An 11672-nucleotide genomic window follows, 5' to 3' on the forward strand; every position below is an offset into this window, starting at 1 on the left:
TGTAACTTTGCATATTGCAGTTTGGGATTTCCAACTTCATCCATTATGTTCTCAGTACACAAGGTCAAGATATCCTTACTTTCGGTTTCCTCAATTGTGTAGTGAATGTATGCCCTAACAACATCAACATGCAAAACTTCATATGGCATGGATGAAAAAGCACCATTGGGATCATCCTCAATAGATTTAAGTGTATGTATTTTGAATTATGGCCTTGCTCACTCAAAAATTTCTACTACCAAAGGATTATCAATAGAAGAAGATGCCATTTCATAAAATTTAGGGTTTAAAGGATGAACGTGCTTTAGTAAATACCTTTTTCTTCTATCTAATGCACAATAACTTCTTGTTGGATTACCTCAAGCCTTTTGATCTCCTTGAAAACTATTTTGCCTTGCTCTGCAGCTTCAACTCTTCATTCGCAATGTGAGAAATGATTCATATTTTGCCCTTTTTAACTAGGCAATCCCTAACTTTAAGTTGAAATAAATGTAACTATAAAGTTCAACCAGATGTCCTTTTCAACATAATCCATTCCTTCAGATTCCACGATCGGTATGATGAATTCTGGATAATCATCTCCAAGCATCTGCAATCAACCTTGATCGATCACAAATCTCTTTAGGAGGTTTTTCAAGATTTTGGATGAAGATGCCACCCCTTAAGGCCAAATGTTTTAGTTACCAGATGAAGATCCTGCACCGGATTCAAGTGCAGGCCCACTGGATGCCTTGGATTCATATTTCCTAACCAACATCTTCTCATGCTTGTTCTTGATCTCTTCTACCTTTGATTTGCCTTTGTCATCTGATTTTCCTTTGTTTACCGAATCATTATTCTTGCTTTTGCAGAATTTTGCAATGTGACTAATTTTGTTGCATGCATGACAAACAACATTTCCTTGCATAGGTCTGAAATTCATCTGATTTGGTCTCATCCTGCATTGGTTAGAGATATGTCCAAACATCCCACAAGTATAACATCTCTTTTTCTGAAAATTGTTCATTACTACTCTGCACATATTTGACTTGTGACCAAAATTATTGCATATGAAACACTGACCGGTAAATGTAGGAACATTGTTCATATTATTCATTCCATTATTCATCCTACTTATACATTTATTTTCCATATGACCAAATTTATTGCAATTAAAACATCTACCATTGAATTTATAGGTATTAGGTTGCTTACCACAGGATTCTTGCTCCTAGGTTTTGCATTGCTTTGTCCAGAACCGAAGGATTCTCCTTTCTCATATCCAAGTCCTCTCATGTCTTTTCCATGTCTTTGAGTATCCAACATATCATCCAGCCTTGCTGAGCTAGCATTTAATTTGTCTTTGTATTCATTTGCAGTAGCAAGTTCATCTCTTAGGGAAACAATCTGTCTTTCAAGTTCTTGACCATTATTTCTTGATTGTGTAAACTCAAGCTTCAATTGATCATTCTCATAGGTAAGCCTGAAGCATTCATCTGATATATCTTTTAATGATTGAGTCAAACTTTCTTCATTATTCTTCCGGTCTTCAATCTCCTTAATCAGCTTCATCACAATGGATTGCATCTCATTCTTCAATACAACATTCTCTCTTGTAAGCTTATCACATTCATGAGCTTTGTCCTGATTTTCCATGCTTTGTTCTTCTTTCTCCTTCAACTGGTCCATGAACTCTTTCCTCTTGTCTCTTGAATTTTTGACTTGATCTTTCAAATCATTAATGAAGTCTTCAGTTGCATTCAATTTTCTCTTTAAGGAACTTATTTCATTTCTTGTTGCATCAAGATCCTCAAGTGCCACACAAAGATGTCTCTGCAAACTGGAATCCATTGATTCAATCTCTCGGACCTTCCTCAAGCGATTAGGATTCCTCAGAGGAACTAGGCTCTGATACCTATTGTTGGAATCAAGGAACACTGAGGGGGGGGGGGGAATCAGTGTTCCACTAGTAAATAAATTTTTAAACTTATTCTCAGACCACCGGAAGAAAATGCAAGAAAGTAAAATGCAAAAACACAAGATAATCAACCACAAAATCATAACACTAGGATTTTGATGTGGAAAACCGAAAAGGAAAAAGCCGTAGCAGGAATGGAACCCACAATATTAATATTGTTAGGATTCCCAAAGATACTAAGAGGGGGGGGTGAATCAATATCTGACCGGTTATATAATTTTCTTAACTTATGAAAAACATATTAAAACTGTGTACCGGTAAACCATAAATAATGCAACAAATAAGAACAACAACCATAACATGAAAAGCACACCATAACACAATATTTTAACAAGGAAACCCGGTGTGGGAAAAACCTCGGTGGTATTTGTGACCCACAATATTCACTTACTAGCCAGTAAGGGAATATTAGTGTTACAATAGGGGCCTGCACATGCAGGAAGACCAAGTGCCTAGAGCTCACTTCTCAGTTACAAAAGAAGTCACACTGAATTACAAAATTGGATTAAACTAATCCAATGTCTTGTACTACTTCAGATCAGCATCTGCTATGCTAGATTCAATACCGGTTTAAGTTCTGCAATATACATAAACCCTTATCCTAATAGTTCACACATTAGGTCTCCTATATTCCTTTCATACTTGGCACTCTCACTTCACTAAATGATCTACAATGATCTCATACATATATGATTCATATTACAATCCGCCATGTTAGCTTACAAAATATTTTATAAAATATATTTATACAAAATTCCTGTCGGCCATGGTGCCGGTAATATTCCTTTTTTTTGGTGTCGGTGATCTGTATGTCGGTGTAGAGTCTGTTGCTGTTGGTGCTTGTGTCTGTCTGCTGGTATCACATGATTGTAAGGTTGCCATCAATGAAAATACCTTCATTCACCTACAATTTCTCATTGGAGTGTGTATTTTCCAACAATCTACCCCTTTGGCATTGATGGCAACACTCATGAGAAAAATAAAAAAGTGTCCAAAATGATGTCCAAAAAGAATCTGCCAAAATTGTCTTACCAAAATTGTGTGACCAAAAATGTATGCTCCCCTTGAGCTTATGATGTCCTGTTCTGATCATTTTTCTTATCTCACTACTCCCCCTTTGACATCAATGACAAAGGTTGTCATTTGCTGTCAGTGGAGTGTGGTTCCTGCCTAGATTTTTGTATTCGGTGGGTTACAATCTGGAAAATATCTGCCAAAACCAAATTTAAATTGTCGCCAAATATTTTGCTATCCTGTAATGCCTCTTGTGTTCTCTAAACTGTAATGGTGAGTATGTGCATTTTCTCTTCCGTTGTCTTAAGTTCGGGAACCAGAGCCTCAACAACTTCTTTTCTCAAAGAAATGAGGTAATCTAGTTTAGGACGAAGTTTACATTTTAAGCTCTTTGCCTTATCCTTTATTTTCTCTTTATCATTTTCTAACTTCTCAATTTTCTCTTCAAGATCTACAATTTTCTTTTCTATTTCCAAAAATGAATCTGATGTGCCTATCAGAATGTCAACAATATTGTTAATCTCAATTTGTGTTTTGCTCATCTCCAAATCTATGTCCTATGTCAAGATGTCGGTTTTGCAAGTATCCCTGTATAGTTTCTTGAAATCCAAAATTGTTTCTCCTAGTGCCGGTAATAAGGTTTATGTTTGTTCCTTATTCTTCTTCACTATTTCCTCAAAGAATTTCTCTTTCTCCTTATTCATCCTGTCTTTGAACGTGTCTTCATTTATTTGACCAACTGTCAAAATGTTGCCGATGATGAACTTAGATAATGTGTCTAGTTGACCTAAAGAATCTTTATTATCCACAATGCACTTGGGTGCTACCAATTTGAGAATAGGAATTGTGTCATCAATAGCCTTATAGGATTGTGCATTACACTCTGTGATTTTATTTATTGAGTCCAGTAAGACCTCTGTCACATTTGTAGGCCAGAATTCTATTATTGAAGTAACGCATGTCTGCCCAACTATTTTCACGATATCCATGCTGCTAGTTGTAGTGATAACCTTGCTTATTTCGACCTCTGGTAGGTCAGTTTGTGTTTGCATTTCTATTAGCAAAGGTTTAGGCTTTTTCAATTTTAGCTGGTGGCACTATCTCGGTCTGAACCTGTGTCTCAACCTGTTCCGGTTTCGGTTTCTCCATCTGTGTCTCAGAAGGTTTCTCTGAGCTCTCAACTACCAGTTTCTCAGATGTAGTCTCTGTATGTACTTCTGATTTCTCAGATTGTACCTCTGCACTGTCCATTGCCAGTTTTCCTAATTGTTTTTCAGTTTTATCTACCTATTCTTCTAATGTTTTACCAGTGGTGTCTTCTGTCGGTTGCTCTGTTTGAGTAGGTTTTTCTATGCTTATGTTTATAGTATCATTGACCTCAACCTCAACATCTGCAGCTAGTTGTTTAGTAGCCACATCTTTCCTTTTATCCTTAGTGGTTTCTTTGTCAACCACAACATTTACTTCCTATGTGTCTATATTCATAGTGTACAAAATTTTGGACTCGAGATTTGCATCCTCTTGAAGAGTCTTTGTACTCACTGTAGTCGGTTGATTGTTTGTAGTTTCTACTAGTGGAGTATCTGAAGGAGGTGGAGGTAAGTTATCAGTTATCTTTAGGCTTGGAGGTCCACCTACCTTACCTTTCCCCTTATCCTTGTCCTTTTGGTATACCTTGATGGTCTTAGGTCTTAGTAGCTCTTCTTGTTTCTCATTTGCAACAAAGAATATGTCCCATTGGTCTGCAGTTTCTTTTGTTACCTCATTTACTCTTCCTGCCATCAGTGCTACATGCTGGTGAGTAGTTGAAAATACTGTCCGGTCGGCCTCACTAATTAATTTGTCTATCTCATTAGGTGAGTTTACTGGATGCACTGCAAGTAATTTTTCAATTTTTATCTTCTTGTCCAGCTCAACAATGGCTACCCTTCTAGCTTCTAGTCTTCTATACAAATCATTGGGTATTTTATCAACAATTTCCATCAAAAATTTATTGTAAATATCCAAGTGTAAAATTACACTATTTTCTATGCTTTCTTTGTCATCAGTGGAAAGTGTGTTGTACAGTTTGCTAATGTTTTTCAACTTTCCATCCTCTATTATTTCACTAAGGAGTTTATCCAGTGGAGCAATATCTTGTTTTACTTTCTTCTTCTTCAATTTCTTTACAAAACCTAATAGTCATATCCTGCATCTCATTCTTTGTTGTACTGATTTCATGTCTCAGCTTGTTTACCAAATCATTAAGAGTTTCCTTTTCATCTTCATCAGGAGTACATAAATATTACATAAGGGGAATGCACATGCATTTAGACACACTACCTAGAACCAAAGGTTCTATTATAATATGGAAGTCTCACTGACTTACAAATTATTTACAATGATTGAACTCCAAAATAGCATCAAACAATGCATGTATGAGTTCCGGTTAAATGCAAAAAGGTTGACTATAACACCTCTGCAACTCTTCCCTATTCTGTTTCTCAATCAGCTATTGGATCAAGAATGTGCACATGAAACTGCACCAAATAGGTTTCTCGATCACCACTCGCTCATGCCATACCCCAAAAATATATCCTACATCGATCATATATATTTGCAATCACAAAATAAAACATTCATCAAGTCGTCCAACCATAATATGAAATGGAACGTGTAACCGAGTGTTGGTTTAGACTAGATCACTAAAACATATGCAGATCAACCAAATGATGTCTAAATAATTTCTACATGTCATTCCTATCATCCCATGCACAAATTTGACCACCAAAATCATCACAAAGATTCTGAACCAAAAGTGCTTTGCTGCCTGAGATACTGGTTAGATTACCGGACCACTTCCTCTATTGGTTACCAAAATCCATCAATACTATATAGAATTTCCGAGGACAGTTTCCATCAATGACAACCCTAATCCATTACCCATGCAATAGAATCCACCAGATGAGTGTCAATTGCCAACAATCCATACATGATCAAGACTATTAAATTCAACATTCATATAATGAAAGAAAAAACTTACATTCTCACTGTCATAGGAACAATCATTCATGCATATTACACAATGATAAATATAAGTTTGGACTGTCATCAAAACCAAATAAAAGGTTCCTCTAACATATAATTTCCTTTTCATCTACCAACATGAACTCAATGAAAAATGACAAGCCTATACTTAAGGTCACACAACACAAGTTTTCACTATTGTTATCATTTCAAAAAGACATCATTCTTTATGTATTATCATGCATATAGTTTGGTCACAACCCCTTTCTCAAATTTTAATATGCATCGTTCACCAAGAAAGTATGCAATGCCTCATTAAATGCATAACTAGCATTAAAATGCATACGTTTTCAAAATAAGTTCAATGATAGCACTCAGTACATCAAGAAGGTCCATCACACACATGGTATGAATTTATAATCTTGGATTTTTTTGGTTCCTCGTAACACTTATATTAAGTAACCTTCATTGAAAGGTATTATATGGAATCAAAACCATCTTAAGACCAAGTTGGAATGTGAATTTTCTCTCTCTACTATGGGTAAGTGCACCAAGATGGTGTGCAAAAAGGGAGGTATAAGTAGACACTTTTTTTATTATTTTATTATTTTTTTATTTTTTATTTTTAATTTTTTTCTGAATTCAACTAATCTCAAAATTGGAGGAGAAATTTAAGACTCGTCCACTCAAAATATGAAGATAGTTAGATTTAGGATTTTGACAAATCCTTTAGTAGAAAGATAGTTAAGAGTGAGAACTATAATTTGTGTATTTTTTTGTTATTTATTGTTGAGTATTTATTTTTTTATGATTTTTTAAAATGGGCACACCCTGAAAATCAGGCACCTGTTTGTGCGCGAAACATAACTTGCACCAAAATAATAAAAAATGTAATTTTTAAAAAAAGTGTAAATAATAAAGTGCACTACAATAATATATATATTTTAAAAAATTTGGATAAGTAGATCAAAATTTATTAAAAAAATGGTACACATATGTCTCTAAGAACTATGGAGATAGTGGTAAAAGAAATTCAAGATTAATATGTTATTGTTGTTCAAATTTTTTAAAACAATATATGGTTAGAAAGATTAGAAGATGGGTGAAAATATGGCAGAAATTTTAGAAATACCTAGTTGATGAGGTGTAAACTTGATGATGACAAAGTCAAGAAACCAATTTGATAAAACAAAACATGTCAAAAAGGAGGGAAATGGAGGGAAATAAAATTCCCAATCCTCAGCCTTGTCATCCAAGCCTATTCACAAGCCTAAATGCACTAAACGCGTATGGGTTTTTTAATCAAAAGCGCGTACATGGTTATAAAAAGAGAAAGCTCGTACGCGTTTTAGAGAGAAAGAAACTTGTATGCATTTTGGAGAGAAAAAAACCCATATGGGTTATGTCAACATAAAAATATTCCAATATATATAAATAGATATGTATGTATATAATATGTGTATACATATGTATATACCATGTCTATGTCTATATGTATATAATATGTGCATGTATATGTATATAATATTTGTATGTGTATGTATACATATATGTATGTAAAATATATGCATATATATATATATATATATATATATATATAGTCTCTCAATATCTTAGCACATTGTATTCCCACCCTCTTTAAATCTCTCTCTCTCTCCCTTTCTCTCCCCTTAGGACCCCACATGACCCCTAATGAGATCATATAAGGTCCCTTAGCACACCATATTACCTCTTAAGACCATATGATGTCGTAAGGGGTCATATGATGTTCTAACACATGTGTGGCCCCATTAGGACCCCACATGACCCCCAATGGCATCATATGACCCCTTGGGACCATGTATGATATCCTAAGGGATCATATGGTATTCTATAACATGTGTGGCCCCTTAGGACCCAAGATGACCCCTGACACCACCATATGACTGTTTAGCACACCATATGACCCCTTAGGAGCATATGATGTTCTAAGGGTTCATATAGTGTCCTAAGGGGTCATATGGTGTTATAACACACACGTGGCCCAATTAGGACCCCACATGACCCCTAATGACATCATGTGACCCCTTATCACACCATATTACCCCTTAGGAACATATGATGTCATAAGGGGTCATATGGTATTGTAACACATGTGTGGCTCCATTAGGACCCCACATGACCCCTACTGACACCATAAGACCCCTTAGCACCCCATATGACCCCTAATGACATCATGTGACACCTTAGCACACCACATGTCCCATTAGGAGCATATTATCTCCTAAGGGGTCATATGGTGTCCCAATGGGTCATATGGTGTTGTAACACATGTGTGGCCCCATTAGGACCCCACATGACCCATAACGACACCATATGACCCCTTACCACACTATATGATCCCTTTGGACCATATGATGATCTAAGGGGTCATATTGTGTTCTAAGGGGTCATATGGTGTTGTAACACATGTGTGGCCCCATTAAGACTCCACATGACCCCTAACGACACCATATGACCCCTTTGCACACCATATGACTCCTTTAGACCATACGATGTCCTAAGGGGTCATATGGTGTCCTAGGGGGTCATATGGTGTTGTAACACACATGTGGCCCCATTAGGACCCCACATGACCCCTAACGACACCATAAGACCCCTTAGCACACCACATGATCCCTTAGGAACATACGATGTCCAAAGGGGTCATATGGTGTTCTAACTGATGTGTGGTCCCATTAGGACCCCACAAGACCCCTAAAGACACCATATGACCCCTTAGCGCGCCACATGACCCCTTAGGACCATATGATATCTTAAGGGGCCGTATGGTGTCCTAAGGGGTCATATGGTGTCTTAAGGGGTCATATGGTGTTGTAACACATGTGTGGCCCCATTAGGACCCCATATGACCCCTAATGACACCATAAGACCCCTTATCACAACACATGACCCCTTAGGACCATATGATATCCTAAGAGATCGTATGGTGTCCTAAGGGGCCATATTGTGTCTTGAGGGGGCAAGATGAACCATTATTACAATATAAAAATTACTGCCAATACTGCTTATAAAAAATAAGTTCAGCTCACATGGGCCCTTGGCACACCATACAACCCCTTAGGATCCAACATGACCCCTAACGACACCATATGACCCCTTAGCACACCGCATGACCCCTTACGACCATATGATGTCCTAAGGGGTCATATGGTGTCCTAAGGGGTCATATGGTGTTGTAACACGTACGTGTGGCCCCATTCAAACCCCACAAGACCCCTAAAGACACCATATGACCCCTTAGCACGCCACATGACCCCTTAAGACAATATGATATCCTAAGGGGTCCTTTGGTGTCCTAAGGGGTCATATGGTGTTGTAACACATGTATGGCCCCATTAGGACTCCACATGACCCCTAACAACACCATATGATCCCTTAGCACACCATACAACCCCTGTGGACCATATGATGTCCTAAGGGGTCATATGGTGTTGTAACACACATGTGGCCCCATTAGGACCCCACATGACCCCACATGACCCCTAACAACACCATGTGATCCCTTAGCACACCATACGACCACTTTGGACCATATAATGTCCTAAAGGGTCATATGGTGTCCTAAGGGGTCATATGGTATTGTAAGACATGTGTGGCTCCATTAGGACCCCATATGACCCCTCATGACACAATAAGACCCCTTAGCACCCCACATGACCCCTAGTGATATCATGTGACCCCTTAGCACACCACATGTCCCCTTGCAAACATATGATATCCTAAGGGGTCATATGGTGTCGTAATGGGTCATATGGTGTTGTAACACATGTGTGGCCCCATTAGGACCCCGGATGACCCCTAACGACACCATATGATCCCTTAGCACACCATACGAACCCTTTGGACCATATGATGTTCTAAGGGGTCATATGGTGTCCTAAGGGGTCATATGGTATTGTAACATGTGTGTGTCCCCATTAGGAATCCACATGACCCCTAACAACACCATAAGACCCCTTAGCACACCACATGACACCTTAGGACCATACAATATTCTAAGGGGTCGTATGGTGTCCTAAGGGGTCATATGGTGTTCTAACACGTGTGGCTCCATTAGGACCCCACAAGACCCCTAAAGACACCATATGATCCCTTAGGACCATATGATATCCTAAAGGGTCATATGGTGTCCTAAGGGGTTATATGGTGTTGTAACACATGTGTGGCCCCATTAGGACCCCATATGACCCCTAACGACACTATAATACCCCTTATCATACTACATGGACCCTTAGGACCATATGATATCCTAAAGGGTCGTATGGTGTCCTAAGGGGTCATATCATTTTTAACACGTGTGGCCCCATTAGGACCCCACATGACCCCTAATGACACCATGTGACCCCTTAGCATGCCATGCAACCCCTTTGGACTGCATGATGTCCTAAGGGGTCATATGGTGTTGTAACACGTGTGGCCCCATTAGGACCCCACATGACCCCTAACAACACCATATCACCCCTTAGCACACCATATGACCCCTTTGGACCATATGATGTCCTAAGGGGCCATATGGTATTGTAACACATGTGTGTCCCCATTAGGACCCCACATGACCCCTAATGACACCATAAGACCCCTCAGTACACAACATGACCCCTTAGGATCATACGATGTCCTAAAGGGTCGTATGGTGTCCTAAGGGGTCATATGGTGTTCTAACACATGTGTGGCTCCATTAGGACCCCACAAGACCCCACAAGACACCATATGACCCCTTAGGACCATATGATATCCTAAGGGGTCATATGGTGTTGTAACAAATGTGTGGCCCCATTAGGACCCCACATGACCCCTAATGATACTATAAGACCCCTTATCACACCACATGACCCCTTAAGACCATATTATATCCTAAGGGGTAGTATGGTGGGTCATATGGTGTCCTATGGTCTCTCTCTCTCCACTCTTTCTCTCTCCCTCCTCCCTCCCTCTCTCTCTCTCTCTCCCTTACCACTATTTCTCACTCCCTCCCCCTATATCCCTTCCTTTCCCATCATCTCTCTCTCTCTCCCTCTCCCTCCCTCCCTCCCAACTCTTTCTCTCTCCCTCGCCCCTCTATCTCCCTTCCTTTCCCATATTCTCTCTCTCTCTCTCCCTTTCTCTCTCTCTCTCTCTCTCTCTCTCTCTCTCTCTCTCTCTCTCTCTCTCTCTCTCTCTCCTTGGTGTAGTCATTGGTTAGGAGGGACCTCAAAGAGATCAATCTGGATTGGTCAGCAAGATTAAACACAAGGGTATGATGGAGGAAATGCAAAACATAATGAATTATATCATGAAAATTGATTACAATCAATCGGTAACAACCAGATTATATAAACCATCTCACCAGCCTGCTAAAACATGCTCAATTATAGAATAGGTCACGACCGGGACCTCAAATATTAAGTTCTAGCTTCTATGTTCTATATTTTCTCTGATCTACATTCTAATGCTCAATTACAATGATTTATATGATCGAAGGGGATCTGATTGGCCCAAAAAGGGATCAAATGTCAAATAACAAGACCTAACATGTAAAAACAACAAGGTTGGCCTCTACCAAAGAAATTCCTCCAGAAAATCCAAAGGATGAAGTGCGCATCAACAAGAAGGTCAGCCACATGCCAAGGAACATCAGAATGAACACTTAGGGCTCTACAAGCTATGAAAGGGA

The sequence above is a fragment of the Cryptomeria japonica genome, chromosome 11 (genome assembly GCF_030272615.1).
Source record: "Cryptomeria japonica chromosome 11, Sugi_1.0, whole genome shotgun sequence".
In the NCBI taxonomy this organism is placed as follows: Eukaryota; Viridiplantae; Streptophyta; class Pinopsida; order Cupressales; family Cupressaceae; genus Cryptomeria; species Cryptomeria japonica.